General features: G+C 29.1%; 1 protein-coding gene across 14 annotated transcripts in view; it reads left to right on the top strand.

Moving 5' to 3' along the window:
* LOC107454046 (rho guanine nucleotide exchange factor 18) overlaps positions 1-20,106 on the top strand; it is a 254,780-nt gene that overhangs the window by 149,430 nt on the left and 85,244 nt on the right. For 2 of the 14 annotated variants that reach the window (XM_071181384.1, XM_043048259.2), the window contains exon 1: positions 15,006-15,567. The exons of 11 other annotated variants lie outside the window; for them this stretch is intronic. The gene's annotated coding sequence lies outside the window, so the exon portion shown is untranslated. Of the gene's footprint in view, positions 1-15,005; positions 15,568-20,106 lie in introns of those variants that run through there. One more of the 14 variants, XM_071181385.1, reaches the window with a different exon arrangement.

Here is a 20,106-nt window from a genome sequence, read left to right as displayed (position 1 = left end):
TTTGCTGTCCTGGCATGCGAGCCAAGTAAAATAACTAGTAGAGGATATAAAAGACTTCTCCGTCTTAGATTGGAGTAAATCCAGAAAATTATTATTTCTGGATTTTCCCTTTAAGTAAGTTATGCACTTAAGTTATTGAGTTTATGATCATGTTGTTGTTTTTTAAATTGTGCAATAAAATGTAATGTATTTTACAATAGTTTAAGAGCATGTCTGCTTTATGATAACAACAAGGCTGTTCGATGAATTCATGCCAAAATCATCGGGATTGAATTTATTACACAAATACCGATTCATTGTTTAATGCTGTTCGCTTTTAATTTGATATACTTGGTCCAGCAAAAACCTGGACTTTTCTGGCCTCTAAAAATAGAAGCATTACGCACAAGCATTTTTGGCAGAATAATCTAGAGACATGCAGTTGCACTGCAGTGAGTCTAATAATTTGGTCTAATTACAGTACAGAACCCGTTATCCGGAAATCTGAAAACCGGAAAACCAAAAAACCGGAACGAAATTCGATAAATTTTCTCGCCATTTTTTAAAAAAAAAATTTTTTTTTCCTCATAAGATTTTAGGATTTTTCTTTCTTTTTTGAAAGATGTTTACCTTACCATCGTTTTTTCTTCTTTTTAAGATTATTTCCAAAAATTTATTTTCTTAGTTGGGTTTAACAATAAAAAAAACGGCTTTTTGTAGCGATTCAGAAAACCGGAAAAATCAGTTATCCGGAATAGCGATGGTCCCGATCGTTCCGGATAATCGGTTCCCTACTGTATTATAATATACTAATATAATATCTGATGTAATAATTATTCTATATTTATATAATATATCGTCTAATCTATCCAATCATCGAATTTTTATTATATGTCGCCTAATTTAACCAATTGATACACGAACTCTTAAACAAGTGCAAACCGGTTTCAGTCGCGTAAAAACAATAAAGATTATTAATATCACCTGATAAATAAAATTATACGTAGAATCTTATAGTGCGTCTAATAATTTAGTCAGAGGCTGTATGTATAAAAGGCTGACATAACTCCGGAAAAAGAACTGAATTTGTTTCTTCTCGGCGACAAATGACTCATGAAATGAAAATATTATGTTAGTCCGCAATGACCCAAAGAATGAAGTTCAACAATCAGGTTACTGAAATCAAGTTACTTAAGTTCAAAAATCAGGTTACTTAATTGTTGTTCAAATAGCAACCAATCAAATTACAGATTATTTAAATATGCGTAATTAATGAAAGAAATGAGCGTGGAACTAAGTTTCTTTCCGCTCTGTTTTAAAGTATCTAAAGAGAATTTATAACGTTAAATGATATTATTTTTATAAGTTAAAGAGCTTCTTAATAATCACTTAATCATATTTACTTCTTTATAATTTTAATAAAATCAATGAAAACATTCAAAGTAATAAAGATAGTATGAAACAAACGTTGTTTTATTTAAAAATAAGTCATTGTATTAAATAATCTCAAAGGCAAAAAAACCCGTTCTTTACAACATCAAAATACAATTTTTCATTCCAAAACTTATAATAGTACTTAATATTTAATTTTGATGTGATCTCGCAGGTTCTACGAAGAAATCATCCCTCTTCCCACAAAAAGACATCCCAAACATTCAGCAAAAATAACGCTCATCAAAATGTTAAAATATCATAAGTTAAATTGTAATTAAATTAATTCTCTTATGCTTTTATTGCCAAGGCAACAAGAAAACGTTTCTTGCTGTCGAAATGTGATATGTTATGTAACATAAACGATTAGTGTGTTTGATGCTTGTAGCGCCCTCTGTTTAATAGGAGTTGAGATGTTATAACCGATTAAATTTACACCGATTTTTAATTACAGGCGGTTACAATCAAGTTCAGGCATGGACAAGCAAGTATAAAGTAATTTGATGATTATATTTTAATTTTTGATTCCAACTACTCTGTATTGGCATCAGAGGTTGGTATAAGGTTAACGTAAGCATGATATTATTTGTTATTGAGATTGGCTTGCTTGATCTAAATTCATTTTTTTAATAAATAAGATATGTGTTTTTCGTTTGGTAAGTTCGGTAAAATTTTTTATAAAAATATGAAACATCGGTGTTTTCATTAACTATTTTTTGTGTGTTGCTGCTTTCAGTAACTTAGGACGTATAGTTTGCAACCCGTATGCTTTTAATATACGAAGCAGTTTTGATCTATGCACGAGTATATTGGTTAAACAAGAAAACTGTACTGTTTTTGCGACAGAAGCAACTGCGAAACCGTTCTGGGGATTGACAAATTATTGCGAGAAATGAGCCTCAAACTTTAATAATAATAAAACACCCTGACAGAAGAGCGACACCTTTTTATTTTTCACGGAATTACGCTGGAGTATCATATGGTCTCAATACTGATAATATAATCAATATGGTATGAATTCAGCTTTTACATAATTTCTTGGTAATTATTTGGGAAACACTCTTTTTGCTTCTTCAGATGACTCCATAAACTGTTTTGCGGTTATTGTTTTACTTTTAACTGTTTATGGTCTAATCTTGCACTACTAGAATGAATGAGCTATTTTAACCATCTGACGTTCTTGCACGTTGAAAGTTATCGTTTCCGTCTGCATTCTTCTTTACAATGCAAACCAATAGTGCTCAGTTTATTGATAAAAAACATTTCACCATATTTGCAAAATACATTAAAGGCAGATTTAACTAAACCATCTTATATTAAGAATGCGTTTTCCTTATGTTTAACCATTCAATTTCGTAGTCGATGAAACGCCAATCTGACAAGATCTTATCAGTATTCGCATACAGTTCAGTATGTTGATATCCTCTTGAACAATCTCAATATCCTCTTGAGATATCTTAGGGCTATTACTTTCACAATTGCAACAGAATTAATTGCGGAAACTCATTCAGTAATTAAATTCTTTTTTCTATGTTTCAATCATAAAAAAAAATAAAATTGACGATTTTTCACCTAACTTAAATCCTTCCTTGCACTTAAGACTAATTGATCTTCCTTTCTAATCAATCTGGTAATCTCTTTTGCGAAACTAACTTCTTTTTTTTTGTTCCATCTAAAACATCATCTGAGTTACTTTATTTATTTTTGAAGAATGTAAGGTTTTAAACCAATTTTCGTTTCATCTTTCTGTTCTTCTCCTTGTTTTGGCACGTAACGGGAAAAACACGTAATACACCATCCGAAAGAAATGTTTAGTAAAAGTCACGAGTTTTCTTCCCTGTGTTTCTGAGCTCACGTCGAAAGGTCCGATGACAGATCGTTCTTGAAGAAGACGTGCTACCACAAAAATTTCTCCATTTATTTATCTTTCTCCAGCTGAGCGAATGTGGCAAGGAGGTGATGCCTGACAGGAAACAGGTTAGCTATCTAGGCAGATGCGTGAATTATTTATATCTTCAAAGTAAAAAATCTATCTGAAATACAGTGTTTGGAGGAAGAACATTTATGAAATGTCTTGAACAGTCCGAATCGTCAAATTTGGGCTGTCAGTCGCACTCGAAGATTTTGTTTATTGTTATTTCAGAAATTTTCAATTGATATTAAAAAGATAGGTTGTAATTAAAATTATACCGTTTAGACCAATCTAGTATCCATTATGGTTGACGGAGCTTGGTGAAACTTGATATATATGGTACCACGGAAAAAAAAAGAACTGTGCCGTAATAGTTCACATTTAAGTTGGTAGATGGCGCTTTTTATGTGCAATAAAGATCGCTGTAATTTAGAACGTTTTGAAACTCTGACAATCATTGCCGTAAAATATCTATGTACCACACCATTAAAAAATAAAAAGATTGAAAAAGGATGAAAAAATTTGAAGAAACTGTGGAATTAAAGGAGCATTCACACTGCATTTGATTGTTCTAGACGCGCGTGCGAATATTTAGAATCTGCATTTGAGACAGACTGCTCGCGCATGCGCGAATTGCATTTACGTAGGATCACATATACGAATAAAATGCAGTGAGATTACTCCAAAAGGTGTCCTCCAAAGGAGAGGACTGTTGCGGTTTTCAAATGTAACTGAATTGAAAGCAAACATAATACGTCATGTTGCGGCTGCTGATCGGGAAAAAAAAACCATCGTGCTACGCTAATACTTAGTAAAACGCGTTTTGAACATGTGTTTGACTAAAATTGAATGCACATTGAGCATATACCATAATTAAACAAAGTTTCGCTTCTCCAATTTCTGTTCTTAGTTTTTTATGCACTCTTGTATCATCTCGTGAATCAATTGCTTGTATAGCCGAATTCTTTTCCCCATGGTCTCTATAAAATATATACCGAATTTCTTCGACCTGTGTTAACCACAACAGGCTGTATATTGATTTAATTAACGATTAAGTAAGTTAAAATCGTCTTGTACCAATGTATCTGGAGCGTTGCTTGTTTTGAATACAACCTATCGACAGCCGTTCAAATACGAGGGCAATTCCAGAATCTTTCACTGTTATATTTTTAGAAAAACTTGATAGAAAGTTTTAGTAAAGTAGGATCATTAAGAATGTTTTATTTTAGAATTAGTTTACCTAAAGGGAATACTATTAATGAATTAAAAAACTAATAAAAATAACTTAATTATAAAAGTTTGCTAAAAATTGCCATTCTATTTCAAAGCGGAAATACAAACCTGATCATGATTATAATCATGTACCATAATTGTACATTATTTTTTACTATATGATTTTAATTTTAATGAATTATGAAACGAATATTTAATTTCACACATTAATGGAAACAGAATTGTGAAGGACTTTTCAAACATTTAAGGAAAAACTTTTATTGGCAAAATTTAAAATACTGATCTATGGAATGAAGTGAAAAAGGAAATTTAAAATATACTTCAAGCTAGGATAAGTATAGCCCAAATGCGATTTCCCATTAGGACAAATACCAGAAATAGATCTTAGAATGGAGAATCTTTATTAACAAACCACCGCATTATATTGATTTTAGAATAATATCCTTTAATTAAAAGTCTTGTTAAAATAGTTCATTTGAAAAGTATTCGAAATCCAATCTGACCAACTAAATTTGAACATCTGCGGGGAGCTTTTGAAATGATTTTAAATTTGGATGGTGAAACGATTCTAACTATCTCTTTGTAGTTATTAATTCGTAAGTACCCTAGTGCATAATTAGGTAAGCATTGTTTAAATACTGTAGCTAAATAAGTTACGAAGCAAATTTTTAATCAAAATTTTAAATATTCAAGGTTTGTGACAAAAATGGTTTCTTTTGCTTTTAACTATTTCAAAATAGTATTTTAAGGTACTATGAAAATAAGATGTAGGTTATCAACTAAACTGGCGACTTTTTTTAATAGCCTTTATCATATAAATTTTTTGAATAATCGTGTTTTATTTATATTATTTATTTGTAAACATTTCCCTGTTCTGTAATAGCGACTTGATACAAATTCTTCTATTTAATCAAGGCATAAAATATTTAAAGTAATTAAAAAGAATTAAAATTAATAGAAATTTAAGTAAATTCCAATCAAATATAGTATTTTTTTTATGAAATGATATGATTTCTTTAATTAAGAAAAACTAATTATGAGTTTTTGCTTTAATGTGATTCAGTATTAAAAATTAATCGAAATTTTTGTTTCTGTAAGTAATAAAATTACCTCATCAAAAAACTGTTTCATCTTTGATTTTTTTTCCTGCCATCCATATACTAAATTTAGGAGATACAAGAAGTTTTCTTTTCGATTTGATAAAGATTTAAAAACAACCTTTTGTCTTTTATTATCTTTTTCGCTTGTATTTTTTTAATGGTTAAACAATTGTGTATTCGTTTCTAGATAAAAAAAAAAAAAGAAGTAGACGATTGTTGTGATTTCATATGTAATCTGAAACTTAGAAGCAATCTCTTATTAATTTATTCTTCGCTACTATGTGTTTTACATGTTTGGGGAAAAAAAGGTTGACAGTTGTGTGAATATGTAATCTGAAACCTAAAAATAATTTCTTATTAATTAACTCTTCGCTACCATATTTTATGTATATATTTTTTTAAAAAAAGAATGACAGTTGTGTGAATAGGTAATCTGAAACTTAAAACAATATCTTATTAATTAACTCTTCGCTACCATATTTTTTACGTGTTTTTTTTTTTTTTTTTTTTTTAAAAAGAATGACAGTTATGTGAATAGGTAATCTGAAACTTAAAAACTTATTTTTCTTTAGTGCCATTTTGTTTACATGTATGAGAAAAAACGATAGTTGTATGAATATTTAATAAAAAACTTAAAAACAACCTATTATGTCATATTAACTTTTCTCCCATATTTATTTTTTAAAGATTAATAGTTTTCATTGTTTGAAAAAGAAAAATAGAGAACAATAGTTGTGTGAATGCGTAATAAGAAAATTAAAAACCTCTTTTCTCTTTTTAATCTTTTCTTCTATTTCTTTTTGAATGGTTCAGTATTTTTCTATATGTTTGAAAAAATATAATTATGTGACTATATAATATTGACCCGTCGGCTGTACCGTGACACCTGTCCAAAAAGGAACCACATTTCTCTTCTTGAAGGGGATTGGACGTGAATCAGGCAGATGGCAGATCTGAGCGTGCGTCAACGGCGCGTGCCGTCTGTTTTACTACTATTCCCTCAACTCCCCTCTTTGAATCTTTATCCTTGTCGAGAATATCCGTTATTTTTTTCTCCTCTCTTCGAATCGTTTATTTGGCGAGAAATCGCTAATATAGCATTTTATATTCTTAGTTCTGAGTATTCTATGTTGGCCTAATTCTAAATTATCCTTTCTTTTCTCTGCAGCATTGTTTCGCACCCTAAATTTTTAATTACTGTATTGTCATTTGGAACGATTCCAGTATTGATGATTAACTTTCATTGCTGTTATTTTGTCCGTTCTTTTAGTCTGGTTTCCGTAGCAACTTGGGATCTAAAATAAATTTAATGTTTTTTCAAATGCAAATGTTTTGGAGAAAATGAATAACGGAAATGAAAGAATTTCCTTCAAACTAGTATTTGTCTATCATTTCTTTCACTGTTTTGACTCAACTCTTTGAATTGTTTTTCTGAATCTTATCATTGCTTAAAATTTTTTAAAGTGAATAAACAAAATCTACAATTTAATGTTAAACTTATGAGATTTTATTTCACCCTACTATTTATAAAATTACAGCTTAAAACATTTTATTTTCCTCAAAGAACTCAGGAGTTTTTCAAAAACTTTCTGTACTAATTTAAAAATGTGGCTTATCATTATATTGCTTCATCCTCTTCGGCATCCTCTTGTGGCATTATAATGATAAGCCATATTTTCCAATTGTTTACGAGGACGGTTTGGGGGACACGCGGTGATTTCCACTCAAGCATAAAAATGTTTTTTTTTTTTTTTTGTATTGTGCTGTTATCTAAAGCATTTTATATGAGGTGCCCAGGTTCGAGTCCCAGTGGTGGCTGGTTGAATTCAGCTTCGGTCTCACACCGAACACAGTGCTGATGTAAAAATATCCTCATTGGTTGACCGATCATGGATTAGTATCACCTTGAGATCTGTCTAACCGTGAGAGGTTTTCGTAGTTTTCATCTTCATGTAACACAAATGCGGGTTAGTTCCATCAAAAAAATCCTCCTCGAAGGCTAATTTGTCCCAATGCTTGATCCAGGAGTTCCCTTGTCTTCTCAGTTTGATTCAGAATTGTAAGGCTGCGGGGTTGGACATTAATAGTCGTAAACTCAGAATTGGGTCTGCTGTTTAACGTCGTTTATAAAGTAAAACATAAAACTGTGGGTCGCGATCCCATTCAGGGTCGCCAAAAATTTCCTTAACTTACAATATTATATTTTCATATTTTTAAGTTGGTTACTTATTTACAATTTTCACAATGTTCTATACCCTGAAATTAAAAGTTAAGAATAATGAACTGAAATTGAAGTAGTATATTACATTACAGGCGAAGAAACTGTGAGTTTCACTCTCGTGTGTATCGGATTTGCGCAATGCTTATGAGGTCCCACAAAATGTTTGTAAATATTATGGGATCCCCACACCAAAACGGTTTATCTATAGGTATTTCTGATCTATAGGTATTTCTGTAAAATTATAAAATATCTGGAAACAATACTAAGGAACAAATGGATGTAATTATGTCACGCAAATAGTATGACCAAATATAAAGTGCGCCGATAAATTTTTGTTTTTCTTCTTTTTTTTAAATTGAAGGGTGTTGTCATGAGTTGGGAGACATGTTCAAAATCATTTATTAAATTGCTTCTTACTTTCTTACAGTCCTTATAAAAATCGTGTCTTCAATCTATGTTTCATTATGATAATTCGTCTAGCCAGCAAAATTCCATATGAAATTATGTTCTAAAGAACATATTTCAGGAACGCTAGATCTGATTATTTCGGATTTTTCAGCTGTTCGCGAGGCTTTGGTTGCGACTCAACTTATGTCTCTTTCGCAATAACAAAGGATTGTTTTTAGTTTGTTTTTTTATGACAGTGAATTAAGTTTTTTTTCTTTCTTTACCTCGTTTAATGAGAAAAATGAAACTTGAGATGTGTTTTAAAAGGTCAAATACGAAAGTGTTTTGAGTTTTTGTTTCTTTTTAATTTATTAAAATTATTTTAGAGAAGCTCACCTTTTTTTTAAATTGATTTTTCTCTCGCTAGTTGGGAAAATAAGCGAGTTCATCGCACAAAAATTTCAAAAAGTTGTATCATCCGATTTTAGTGTTTTTTTAAATTTTAAATAACTGCTTGAAACATTAAAAGTTTTTATCTATTGTTTTAAATTTTTTTATGTGTTATTTAGGACAATTTTTATGTTCAATGAAAAAGGTTTTCAATTTTAATTTTTTAAAAATAGTTAAATGTACAACTTAAAACTGTCTCAAATGAATTCAAAACTTCTTGAAGCCATAGGACCGATTCTTAGGAGCTAGCAGTCCTGAAATATTCAGATTTTCAGGTTTAATTTTAAAAATCAGGTTAAATTCTGCTAAAAAGAAAAATTGTGCATCAACTACGTTCGTTTAAGGCGTCAAGCTGACTGGGAAGTTTTAGACCAGCTAATTTTAATTTATAGTTATTGGTGTGCTATAATTTTGCATTTTATTGCCTAAAAAATTTTTTTAAAATTCCCTCTGCCTAAAATATTTTAATCTTCATTCAATAGTTAAAGGTTATATTGTTTTGTAAAATCGATTAGATTTTTTTTTCCTTTTCATATTGGCAACTATAAAGCAATGAATTCATTGCACAGTGGTTGACTATTTAATGTGTAAAAATTCAAAACTAATAGATTTTAATAGATAAAACTAATAGATAAAATGATTTTAATGCTTTTTTGATGACTGATGATTTTACTGTTGATTAAATACCGCGTCTCAAACGGAAAATTCTACCAATTGAATTTGTTTCATAATTTTTAATTAATTAATTTATTTATTTATTTTGAAAAATAAAGTTTGTTGATATTAAAAATCAAAGTTGAAAAATAACGCCTGTTCTCTTGCATTAAATGTTGTTATTAATAAATGGTGAAGTATGACACATGCCATAGTCTGTAAAATTTTGAATATAAATTAAATTTTGAACGTTATTGTATTGGAATAAATTATATCTGAAGGCTAAATAAATTAAAATATCATGGATGATTTGTGTTTGTCTCGCAAAAGCATCATGACATATTTTCAAGGTTTTTGAGCCAGACAAAAGCTTTTTTACTATATGTAGTTATGAAAGATATACTAACCACAGCTACACTGTTGGCTCGCAATTTATGAGTATTCTAGTCAAAAGAATAAAAAGCCACGTTTTTGACGTTTTATTGTTTTGTAAATTTATTTATTTTTTTCAAAAATGCGTATTTCTCTTAAAAAAATAACACCGCAATTATCGTAAAATGCTTTAGTTTTTTTTTTCTTTATAAACATATTATACAAGGGTAAATTTAATGATTCGCGCTTGCTTAAATTCAAACTTATTAAAAGAAACACAAACAAAATTTTAAATTGTTTCCATATTTCTTCTAAATATAGATGAAGTCCTTTATTATTTAAGTTTTGATCATTTTAATAATTATCATTAGTAGTTATATTTATTATTTTTTTATGGCTTAGTAAAATATTTTGAAAAGGCTTGTTTTATTTTCGTTTTTTTTTTAAAAAGCAAAACAAATTATTTAAACATGTTAAATAAACTATTGAATGAAGCATGTCTAAAGCCTGATCAAGTATCATAAATAATACATGTTTTAAATTAATGCGTAGGTATTTTGTTTAAAAGTAATATAGTTTGTATTGAGTTGTCAAAAGAGTAATTTCGTTTTTTTTTTCTTTCTTAAATGTTATTTTTATGAAAATGAAAGATGATTTTCCTTTAATGAATAAATATTTTATTGCATTACATATTGCCCATTATGCCCTGGCCCCTTTTATCATCTTTCTGGAAGTTGCATGATACCATGCTCATAAAAGTTTCGTTCCTTGCTCGCAAAATACTGATCCAGGATTTTTGACCTTTGAGCCTGTTTATCTTTTTCACACTATGATCTCTTACGTTTAACATTGTTGTAGACTGACTACACACTTGTCGTTCCCAGTGATGATACTCTTCAAATATGGATCATTTTCTTGACAGTTGAGAAGCAAATCTCAGTCGCCAACGCGACGGCACAAATTTCTTTTTCCGTAAGAATATTACCAACCTATATGTCGAGCTTTGAAATTAGACGTAGGAGTTGCAATTGAGTCTGAAGGGTCGAATTCGATAAATTCAACCTCTCTGCGATCTCACGAGTTCCGCCGGTTTGCATCAATTTATGTTTTCATTGTCAGCTTCAAGTGGCCTTCTTGACCGTGGTGCATCTTCAACGACAAAATTGTCTGATCGAAATTTTGCAGATCAGTCTTGGCACTGCCGTACTATCAATAAGTCTTCTCCGTACACATAGGATAATTTTTTCTTGCTTTACCAGCATTGTTACCCTTTCGATAGTAATGAAGTAAATATGCCGAAAAATGTGCTTTTTTTACTTCTAGTTAAAAGGACACCAACTAAAAATTTCCTCGCGCAATCAATCAAACTTTTTCACTGACAAGCTTTGCTATATTAGCTGTCAAAATACATAATGCTTAAGCAGCTTAAGTGTAAAGTTGTCTGTGAAAAAATACAATAAAGCATCTGTTAAGTGATGTGATAGTAATCTGTTAAGAAAGACCAAATTACTTTTAGAACAACCCTTTTATTAGTTGATTTCAGCCCAATATTATAAATTGTGTAATTCCATTTTATTTTTTTTATTTTTCTTTGAAAAGTAAACGTGCTGTTAAAAATGTTTCTATAAATCATTATAACTGGAAGCAGTATTACTATTAATAATTACTCAATTAGTAATTAATTTCAAGAAGCAGTATCCATGCTTCAAATCAGCATGCACCATAAAACATGAATGACTCATTTTTAATCTTTTCAAAAAAGTTAAAATTATAAATGTTTTAATGATTTAATGTGATTCTGTAATAGTTAATTCTAGAGCACTATATTCAGTTGGTAAATCAATTTCTCAGCCATTTGAATACGACACATAAGTAAAAACAAAAAGTTGGGGTAATGAATCAAGTACCTTTCAAAATTAAATTTACAATTGAAATGGTCGTTGAAACCTTTATTACTGGCCGTATAATTATTTCAAGAAAGAGCATGTCCGTATTCATGCTTCAAATCGACATGCATGACAAAGCATGAATGACTCACTTGTAATCATTTTGAAAAAGATAAAGTTAATAAATGTTTTAAATTTTGGATGCGGCGGCTCCGTAATGGTTACTTCTGGGAACACCATATTTAGTTGATAAATTAATTTCTCTTCCACTTGAATACGAGACTAAGTAAAAACAAGAAGTCGGGGTTGGAAATTAAATACTTCCTTTGTTGGCAGCGATAACAGCTATTTGCTATCCTCATTCAGTTTGACATCCGGGGTGGTTTGGTAAGTGTCGCGCGGTCATTTCCTTTGTGGAACCTTTTCCCCCGCAGCATCACCCTGTCATATTCAGCAGCGAAGTGTTTCGATCGTTGGCTTATAAATCGATTTCATTCACAAACATAGATTTGTGGAACATAGTTCTGCCATGAAATTTTAAAAATGATACAAGGGCTAAAGATTTCGAGAAAAAAACGTCTATTTAACTATTTTCTTTGCCGTTCTAATGCAATAAAAGCTAAAATCGAATTTCAGAAAATTGAAAAACATTTTTGATTTTTTTTTTTTTATAAAACTTATAAAAATTTCTAGTTTAAATTTTTTGTTGCTTACGCTCATTTTTCTGTTTCACGGCAGCGAAGGCATTGGTTGTTTTTTACGTTAAGTACGTACTGTAAAATCGAATTTCAGAAAATTGAAAAACATTTTTGATTTTTTTTTTTAAATTTATAAAAATTCCAAATTTATAAAAATTTCTATTTTAAATTTTTTTTTTGCTTACGCTAATTTTTCTGTTGCACGGCAGCGTAGGCATTGGTTGTTTTTTTACGTAAGTACGTACTGTAAGCGCAGTCGCTCTACAAATAAATTTATTGATTTAATAAATCTTTAGCTCTAAGATATGTTATTATAAATCGTATTCAGCTTGTGAGTGATTTATTTTCGTTGTATCGATTTCGATATATGTTTTTTAAAAAAAAGAAGAAGAAAAAGAATTGTTTCACTATTGAAATGACATTAATGAGAGATGAAATGAAATCAAGCATATTTAAATCGGACGTTAAGTACAAAATAATAAATATCATAACTGTATGAGTGTACTATCGACTTTTCTGTGATATTTATTTATTTATTTTAATAGTTTTAACACAAATTAATTATCAATAATTCTTTTTATTTATTTTTTTTAGTTTAATGATTTTTGTTATTAAGGTTTCAAAAGATGTAAAAGCAAAAGAAAATTTAAATTTTTTGAAAAGAGGATTTAAAAGTTCTATTAATTCTTAAAATAATGTGTTCTTGGGTCTAACGTTAATTACTGAATCTAAATCAATATAATTAATTATGTAAATCTCACGTCCGTCTGTTTAAAGTTGAACAGAAATGATGGTGTGTCAAAAGAAAATATTTTTAACGATTTTTACCTGACGCAAAAAAATCTAGGTTTGATTTCTTAATTTTTTTTCTTTTCTTTTTTGCGTTTTTTGATTATACGTATTTTGACGTATGAATTCTCTAAATATTACATCATCATAAACAATAATTATACTTTTAAAAAAAAACACGTTTTCTGCGCATTCTTTCAACGTTTCCTATCTTTTATAACTGTCATCAACGCTTTCTTCTGCTCTTTTAACTTGCTTTTTTTAATTGTACTTTAAAAGCGTAACAGCATGACTAACACTCATTTTCCAATTAATAAAAAGAACAATGAAAAAAATTATTATCGAACCTGCTTAAATATAATTAAAACATAATACAGAACATTTTGTTTGTTAATACGAACTATTCGCTTTTAACATTGCAATTCTTCCTAACTTATACCTCAATTGGTTTCAGCTTTTCGTTGTCCACGCGCAACAGAATTTTCATTCAGAAATTTGTACGTTTACGCTTTTGTGCTTATGACAGCTTTCACGCTTGATATTTCAATTCTTTGTCGCTAACTCGAAAAAAACGAGGACTTTAAAAGAAATGAGAATTTTCTTTGTCGCCTTTTCAGAAGATATATATATAGATAGATAGATATATATATGTATATATATATAATCTTCAATTAGATTCCTTAACAGTACTTTTATGAAGACTAACGGAAAAAAATTATGTATTTGCATGTCATATTTAAAATGCCTTTTAAAGATATTTTTTGACATTGAAGTTCAATCTTCTGTTATCTGTTGAGTTCTGTTGATAATATTCTGTTAACTTTATTTGTCACGTCATCCATGATAATAAAAAGAATTTATGTATTCAATTTATGTGCCCCCGATCCTTAAAATTGTTCAAAAATTGCAATTAATCCATTCAGGAGTAAAATTTGAAAAAAGAATTTCTTTTTCTTAGGTTTATCATTAGGCATTTTAATAAATTAAACTGTAGAAGATTCTCTCTGTCATTTTTTAATATTTAAAAGATAACATCAGGGATATGTACTACTTTGTTAAATCAAAACCGAGTTTCGCTGAGAATTTATTACATCCTCTTTAATAAGTATTTATCTTTGTTTGATTATGTCAAATAAGCATAGGCAAAACTAATGCGGGGTAACGGTACCGAATTACCGAAAAGCTATTCAAACTACTTGCCCATNTTTTTTTTTTTTTTTTTTTTTTTTTTTTTTTTTTTTTTTTTTTTTTTTTTTTTATAGTTACGTTTTTGAAACATGTTTCTAAAAGCAATCTTTTAAAGTTAACTGTTATTGAAATAAATAAGAAAGAAGTTGTGTACTAAAGGGTAAAATTAATAGCAAAAATTTCTTGATTGTGGTAAATTTTGGCAATTTTGAGTCAGCCGCGAGCAAGAGCAATAATTCCGGTGCCTGATGGTATAAAGTATAGTTATTTTTAATTTTGATGAGTTGAATTTCTAAAAATATGTTTTACTTAATCTAATAACATAAAGTCTTCGGTTACAAATAATAATAAAATATTGGAATTATTTTTGTTTTGTAACTGTTTGTCTGTTTTGCGCGCTGTTGCGACAAGGAAAAAAAAATACTAATAAAATAATATTCGTCGACACGTGTTTCCATTTTTAAAAAAAAAATTTAAATAGCTGTGATTGCTGATTTTATAGAACCATTAATATTATATTTAAATTTCCTTTAAAAAAAAAAGCTTAAATTTGTGTGTAACGTAATTTCGTTAATAAAATTTTTTATCCAAAATGTCAGTTACATTTCACTTTTATTTATTCTGATAACTCCTTAGTTTATTTGCCCCTCAGACCTACTTCCTCTTGCAAACATAATATTTATTCAAAGGTAAGGTGTGACATTAGCTTTTTTGTCTGTTTTTACCTTCTGTATTACTTATTCAGAGAAAATGGGATGGCTTGGCGATTTTTTTGGCGAATGTACACCAAGTGTGATAACGGCAACCATTCTTACCTCTACGACAACAGAATTTATCCGGTGCTTGAGTAGCTAAGTGCCAAGTTTCAAAAACTTCTCCAGAAAGATTAAAGAAGCGAGGCAAAGAGAGCAATTCAAATTAATACGGTGTTGGAAGAATATTTATTGCATTATTATTGATATCAATTTTTCTCTAATGATCATGCTTGTGTGTTGTTAGAAGGGAATAAATTCACATTTAGGTTTGTGATGTGATAGTAACCATAGCAACGCGTGGAAAAAGTGTATTCGTAAAGTTGTGCAAAGAGTTTATCAACTTTCTTTTTTGAGTGATATCATGCATCTTCAAGCATTATTACGACATTGCCCTTCTGATTTTGAATGTTTGAAAAATATGGAATTTATTTTGATGTCTAAATAACAGAGGAAATGTCTACTGAATCAGTGACGTTATGGTTTTCGGATAAATTTATCATTGTTTTCAGGATGTGAGTATTATTTTATGTTATATTAATAGGTATGCATATATTCATACTACCTTATGTTTATGTAATATTTACTGCGTGTTGAGGAAATTAAATTAGATTATAATGTTATGAAAAATGTACTTTCTTAATGTTAAAAAAAAACTCTTTTGGCGAAGTTTAAATTAAGGCTAACTTTGATTGTTGTGGGGTGCGCTACCTTTTTTTGGAAGAGGGACTTAGTTTTTTTCTGTTTTGTCGTTTTGGACCGCGAAAATTTCGTTTTTATATCAACTATTAATAACTTATTCATAATTGCAGTAAGAATTGCAACGCAATTTTTCTGAAAATATTAAAATAAAACAAAAAAGACATTTTAAATTTTGCGCGCTTTTTTTAAAGGAATTTATAATCTTAAACTATAGCAAGGCTCAAACTTTTTCTTATTTATTTGTTTGCTGTCTATAAGTTAATTACAACTTCAATTAATTTTTCAATTGTTTTTTGAAATTCGCTTGTTTTGGCAAAAACTTTGTTTCCTTTAAAAAATAATAAATTAACAAAAAAATGAAAAATTTAAGCTATGGCTTTGGAAATTTCTTTAAATTTATTGAAATTTGTTTGAAAACAACTATTAAATTTCTTGCACTAGTTATGGACTATTTCTCGTTAATTTTTTCTTGGGTAAAGCAGGTAATTGTTATTGATCATTCTAGGACTGCTTTTTGGTTGCCCACTTCGATAATAAAATATATCAATATGAGCTTTTTAATTAATAACTTAAAATCTATTGTTGTAAAAAAATTAATAGTTTAAAGAAGTATGCTAATATACCTCGTTTCAATCAAAAAGATTATTTTAAATAAAAAAATAAATAAAACTTTCTCGAATGCTTATCATACGAAATTTTGTCAGATTCTCCTTTTTTAATAAAAAAAGAAAATACGAGTTTTTTTATAATTCTAGAGACTCACATAAGATTGAGCTCGATGAAAAATATTTTTTACTAAAGTTTTTTTTTTCTTGCTTGAGAAATTAAATTAATATTACAGCTTAATAATTAAGTAAGATTTGTAACATACTTAAATAAATACAAAATTGTATTAATTTGCCAAATTTTTACTGTAAATGTTGACTGGATTCACAGTATTACTCAAAGCTTATGAAAGTAAATTTAACGTATTTACTGAATAATTGTAAAACAATTAATAAGGTTACATACTTATCTAAATACTTATATCATAAACTGTTGCATAAAAAGGTAATATCATAGTATTACTTTAGGAAACACCGCTTTTATTTTTTGTTTTTTCATTTGCATAACAATCAAAATTAAAAACATGATACCTGAGAATGATATTAGCAAGAGGGGATATATATTACAGCATAACTTAAATTAGTTTATGCTGATGACAACCAAAGAAATATGAATCATCATGTGAGAAAACTAGATCATATCATGTGATTTTCTCAACAAAAATGCATCCACAACAATGGAAAATGGTTTTATGCATTACTTTTGTTTTTGTTTTTTGTTATTCTGAGAAATAAAATTATAAACTATATGAGTGGATAGAATTATTTTCAGTTAAAGAAATATACCTTAACCCTAAACATGCCTTAACCGGTCAAATGACCGTTTAAGAACGTAAGTGTGGATTTTGCACATTTGACTTCATGACTTTTTTAACAATTATATGCAGTTAATATTCTATTATTATTTTTTTTAATAATATTTATTTCGAATAATACCTGTCGTATACCTATTTCTACCACAACCGGTCAGTTGACCGGGAGAACAATTTATTGCTTTATAAGGTTATCGGATCAGAAATTACGAGTGTTCAACGTATTGCATTCGATTAGTTGCACATTTCTGCAAAGGCTGTTGCATAATTCAATCAGAATAACTGTGAATTCAAATTTCAAGAAAGTACCTAGAATTTGAGATCGGCATTTTTGTGTCAGAAAAAGTGACAAAACTAAATGTTTTGGTAAGTAGCCTATATTATATTTAGATAGCTTTACTTCATTTTTAACTAACTGTTAGTTTTTACCCAGAAAAATGTCGAAACAATCAAGACAGCTCAAGTTCTTAGAAGAAATAATATTACTTATAAGAATAATTATGAGAATTATAATTCTTGTATATTCTTACAATTATAAGAAGTATAAAAATAATATTAATTAGAAGAAATATGTTTGCGGAAAATGTACAATGGAAACACCCTACACACGTAAAAAATGGTTGAGAAATGAATTAGAAATTCTTATTCTTTGTGTTTGTAATACATAAAACTTGGCAATGTTGAATTTTGTTTAATTATAATACAGTCCGGACTGGCTATGGTAGAACTAGGTATATATTAAGTTTCGGTATGTTTAGTGTTTAATTTAATTTATAAGTATTTAAGATTGGTGTAATTGAATGAAATTTTTTTATTTTACCTCAAATCTATAATATTAAACGCTTAATTTATAAGCATTTTGAGTAGTAACACAGCGAAAGACATCTTACACTTTTGCATTAATTATTAATATACTTAAGTATTTTTTTCCACTTAAAAGGATGCAATTGCATAAAATTATTTCAAAAAATTAATTATTTAAAGAGAAAAATTTATAATATGTAAGATAGCTGTAACACAGTCAGTTCTTGAATATGGCAGGGATATTTCTGGTTGCTGATTCTTTTTATTCTGAAAGCCAAACATTTTTGAAAAAACTTTTTTCTAATCATTAAATAAATATCATTTTTATATTTTCAGTTTTTTCTCATTAATTTTCCTTCAAATAAACCGCGTTTTTAATGTATAAGTTGATTTGTAAATTTTTTTCTTTTTAATTTATAACATTGTTTCTTTATTTTTATAAATTACAATTTTCAGCAACAATATAAAATTCAGGAACTATATAAATTGTTTTTTGAACTAATCTTTAAATTTTTAAAATGTTTTTGTGATTATGTAGTTTAGTTGAATTCAATTGGTGTCAGTTCATATTTATATTGCTAACTTAAGCTAACTTTTTTTGTTGTTGCCTAGTTAAATTAAATATATTGCTTTTAATAAATTTTACTTTATAACCGTCGTTGAACAGCCGAACTAATTTTTGGGTTTGCGGCTACTAATGTTCAACTACGTAGCCTTGTAATTTTAAACCCACGAGAAGACAAGGGAACTCCTGAATCAAGAATAGAGAGAAATTTGCCTTCGTGGTGGACTTTTTATTGGAACTAACCCGCTTTTGCGTTACATGGAGAGGAAGACCACGAGAACCTCCCACGGTTTTGCCTGATGGCAAGGGGACTCTAACCCATGATCCGTCTACCACTGAGGATATTTCATGTCAGTGCATGATCGGTGCAAGCCGGGTGCGGAATTCGTAACCAGGCAAGGCTGGGTTTCGAACCCGATTCACCTCATCGGAAGGTAAACGCTCTATCCCCTGGGCCATCCTTTGAATAAATTGTTAGCTCTATATGCGTGAATTTTTTATGAGGCTATTAATTACTAAAAAATTTGTTAGTTGCATTTTCTCTTATCTATATCTTACGCCAACATGATAGCTGCTAAAGTACTAATAAACACGGAAATCGTAATTATTTGTTTTGTCGTTAACGTTCAAAAATTTATGAGAAACAAAACAAGATAAATTTTATTTTTGTCATTTCAGTTGGCTCATAAAATAGATAAATATTTGCTTTCAACAGAGTCAAAGACCCATTTGTTAATGTTAAATCTCTAAACAAAAGGAAGCTTGAATTAATTTACTTTCTTACCTGCTAATTATTGCGGATAATTTGCAAAAAAGGATGTTGATAAAAATAGATTTTTTGTTATTCGTTGATGATATGAAAAGTTTTTAGATGGTGTTGATCAGTGATAAATGAATATTTTTGGGGATGGGCCAAAAATCAATGGGACAACTTTTTTGTGGGTACCAATAGTATTTTTAAACTTCAAGAAAGTGTATGCGTTGTAGGCTAATTAAAAACATGACTCTTTGCAAATGTCGCTACTATTTTGAATGTGCCAGTCTGTATGGGTTTAAAATTTTTTTCAAAAGATTACTCTCCTAGACTGTATTTTACTGAATGGTGATCTAATTTATTTACTAATTAGAAAAGAAGAGAAATATTATTGCAAGCAATGAGTTAGGCTAATTGAGCAGTGCATGATGTAGTCTTTAATTAGTCTAAAGGTAAATTGCAATAAACCCCCACAGACCGTCGGACTTATTGTGAAATATTGGAAACTTTTTAGGTTATCCTAGTGCTTTCTTAAGATCAGGATTTTTGTTAATTAGCCTACGACGTATACAAAGTTTGAAATAAATATATTTGTTTGAATGATTGAAACTGCATCTTTTCTTTAAATTAGAGTTCCAACTGCGTTGTCTTATATCCAAGAAGCAATACCATATGCTTATCTTTTAGCATATTGCTAACAAAAGCTTCATAAGGTTCTTGATACGAAACATTTGTTCACCCATACAGGGTGTTGCATAATCACTTCCCCTAATATATATATATATATAACAAGCTTTGCTATATTAGCTGTC

Source organism: Parasteatoda tepidariorum, chromosome 5, assembly GCF_043381705.1.
Source record: "Parasteatoda tepidariorum isolate YZ-2023 chromosome 5, CAS_Ptep_4.0, whole genome shotgun sequence".
NCBI classification, from domain to species: domain Eukaryota; kingdom Metazoa; phylum Arthropoda; class Arachnida; order Araneae; family Theridiidae; genus Parasteatoda; species Parasteatoda tepidariorum.
Note: the sequence above shows the minus strand (reverse complement) of the source record. Positions and strands in the feature narration are given on the sequence as shown.